Consider the following 3,136-nt stretch of genomic DNA (forward strand, 5'->3'; position numbering starts at 1 on the left):
TCGAGGGAGGTGATTCTGCCCCTCTGCTCTGGTGAGACCCCCACCTGGAGTACTGCGTCCAGCTTTGGGCTCCAACACAGGAAGGACACGGACCTGTTGGGGCAAGTCCAGAGGAGGGCCACGAAGATGATTGGAGGGCTGGAGCACCTCTCTTATGAAGACAGGCTGAGAGAGTTGGGATTGTTCAACCTGGAGAAGAGAAGGCTCCAGGAAGACCTTGTAGCAGCCTTCCAGTACCTCAAGGGGGCCTACAAGAAAGCTGGAGAGGGACCCTTTACAAGGGCATGTAGTGATAGGACAAGGGGTAATGGCTTTAAACTGAAAGAGGGTAGATGTAGATCAGATGTAAGGCAGAAATTCTTCACTATGAGGTTGGTGAGGCACTGGAACAGGTTTCCTAGAGAAGTTGTGGATGCCCTGTCCCTGGAAGTGTTCAAGGCCAGGTTGGATGGGGCTTTGAGCAACCTGGTCTAGTGGAAGGTGTCCCTGCCCATGCGGGGGGGGATTGGAACTAGATGATCTTTAAGGTCCCTTCCAACCCAAACCATTCTTCTATAATTCGCAAATGGTAGGGATAGTGAGAATCATTTTAATTATTAGGAAAAGGCTGAGCCGCACCCTGTGTAAGGAAACAACTGTAGAATTTGTTTAATGTGCTTATATATTGTTCAGAGCCAGGAATAGGTCAAGAAAGGGCAAAGAATTCTTTGTATGCTGTTACTTTCTCACAATTGCTCAATATTGAAGTGAGTTGCAGGGTATGTGTCTTCCCAGCTGAACTCTTACACTTTCCTGGACAACTAATGAATCTAAATCCCACTTAATTTGGGACAGGTAGGTCTACCATCTGCAGGGGCAGGTGTGCTTCATAATTTTTCTTGTGGACTGCAGACAGTAGTTTGCAGTTCAGCACTGGACTAGTAGCTTGTGCACATCTAGCTCAGTCCTACATGTCACACAGGCTTGGTTTTATGCACTGGTGCTACTTGTAGGTACAGAGGAAAACCTACTGTTCAGTAAAAACTGAAGTTGTGTCCTGTCTCTTACAGGCCGTTAGGTTATACGGTAGCATTATAGTTATCTTGTAGTATTCTGTGCTAGTGGAGGGTATTGCTGTCAGTCAGGATTTAAATTTTAGGTTTCCTCAGAGCTCCTAAAGGAGAAGGTAACAAAATAGGATTTTCAGAGTTACTCTTGCTAGAACTCTTGGAGAAAGGAGGTGCTAAAGAGACTGGAGAGCTTCCAGAATAAGGAGATGAAACTCATCAAAATTATTGAAGGGGGAAAAAAATGTGTGAAGACTCTGAGGCTGGGAGAAGAGACAAATGAAAATAGATTATAGAGGTCTTCAGAATGAGTGGCATGGAAAGGATGGATGAAATTGTTTTTGCTTTTTCTTCTGATAAAAGAATACACTATGAGGAGCCTTCAAATGAAGGAAGTGGGTGACATGCTGAAAACCGAAGAGAGGTTCATGGAACCATAGAACAGCCCAGGTTGGAAGGGACCTCAAAAAAATTTGTGGGAAGGGAGCCTAGATGAGATTATCTAGTACCCTGTCCAATCGTATCTTGAAGTCACATCTTGAAAGTAAATGATTGGTCTCACTGTAAATCTTTCCTATATCAAGATGAAACCTCTGCCGGTGCAACTTGTACCTGTTGCCCCTTGTCTTCTCAGTGTGGCTCCTTGTGAAAAGAGAGCCTCTGTCCTCTTTGTAGCTGCCCTTTAAGTACTGGAATACTGTGAGGTTCCCCCCTAAGCCGCCTTTTCTCCAGGGAGAAAAGACCTAACTCCCTCAGTCTTTCCTCATAGGTCAGTTTCTCCAGCCCTTTGATCATAATAGACCGAACACAATCCAAAGAAGGGCCATCTGCCTGCTTTTTTTAATTGTGGGGATCAGAACTGGATACAGTAGTCCAGGTGCAGCCTGATAAGTGCTGAGTAGAGTGGGATGTTCACATCTCTGTTACTAATGCCTCTGTGGATGCAGCCCAGGATCCATTCTGCCTTTGCTGCAGTGGTGCACTGCTGACTCGTGTTTAGGTTGCTGACTTGTTGTTATGCCTACAGCAGATTGTTGGAGCTCTTTGCCATGGGATGTTGGAGATGTTAAAAGCTTGCATGAGCTTGGGGGGGGAGACTGTCAAATAGCTAGAAGAGAACACCATTGTGGTATCTCTAAATAGGCAAACTCTGTCTGGCTTAGGAAATCCCCAGCATGGAAAACAATTGGAGGCTGGGATGCTATTTGGGAAGTAGGTTTCCCTGTCCTTATTTTTCCCTAGGGATCCATAGAACTGGGATAAATGGACACTTGAAGACCCAGTAGGCCATTCTTACGTTCTTAGTAAAGATCCCTTGGAGTTCACATGAACACTGAAGCTTTCCAGTGGGATATGCGGAGTAAGTTGCCGAGTCATCTGTGTTAGTCATACCTTAAACTGGCCAGTGTAGGATTGTTTTCATTTTCCAGCCTTAGTTCTGACATGACCACTCCAGCTTCCAGCCTCTACACTGAGGGAACAATTCCATAGCTGAGGAATTTGGTGCAGTTAAAAATATCAGTGTGAAATAGTCAGCCTCTGACTGTCATATCTTCTGGGATGTTGCCTCACTTTTATTTTAATTGAATTCCTGTAACTGGAAAGGCTCATTCAGATTCTTGGCTTCTTGTGACTTGTTTTATTTAACTTGTCACTCATTCTCCAAGATAAAACACTGGATTACTTTCACTGCTGTTCTTCATAAAGCATTGTGACATGGTCCCCCACAACATCCTTCTCTCTAAATTGGAGAGATAAGGATTTGATGGGTGGACTGTCCAGTGGTTGAGGAATTGGTTGGACAGTTGCATCCAGAGGGTAGTGGTCAACGGCTCAATGTCCAGATGGAAATCAGTGACAAGTCATGTTCCACAGGGGCCCATATTGGGACCAGTATTGTTTAATATCTTCATCAATGACATAGACAATGGGATCGAGTGCACCCTCAGCAAGTTTGCAGGTGACACCAAGCTGAGTGGTGTGGTCGACATGCCAGAAGGACGGGATGCCATCCAGAGGGACCTGGACAAGCTCGAGAAGTGGGCCCATGTGAATCTCATGAGGTTCAACAAGGCCAAGTACAAGGTCCT

General features: G+C 45.3%; 1 protein-coding gene across 1 annotated transcript in view; it reads left to right on the forward strand.

Annotated features, from left to right (window-relative positions):
- The window catches only part of YBX3 (Y-box binding protein 3), a 78,055-nt gene that overhangs the window by 70,494 nt on the left and 4,425 nt on the right, over nucleotides 1-3,136 (forward strand). The gene's annotated exons all lie outside the window — the stretch shown is intronic.

The sequence above is a fragment of the Aptenodytes forsteri genome, unplaced genomic scaffold, assembly GCF_000699145.1.
Source record: "Aptenodytes forsteri isolate BGI_AS27 unplaced genomic scaffold, ASM69914v1 Scaffold73, whole genome shotgun sequence".
Lineage (NCBI taxonomy): Eukaryota > Metazoa > Chordata > Aves > Sphenisciformes > Spheniscidae > Aptenodytes > Aptenodytes forsteri.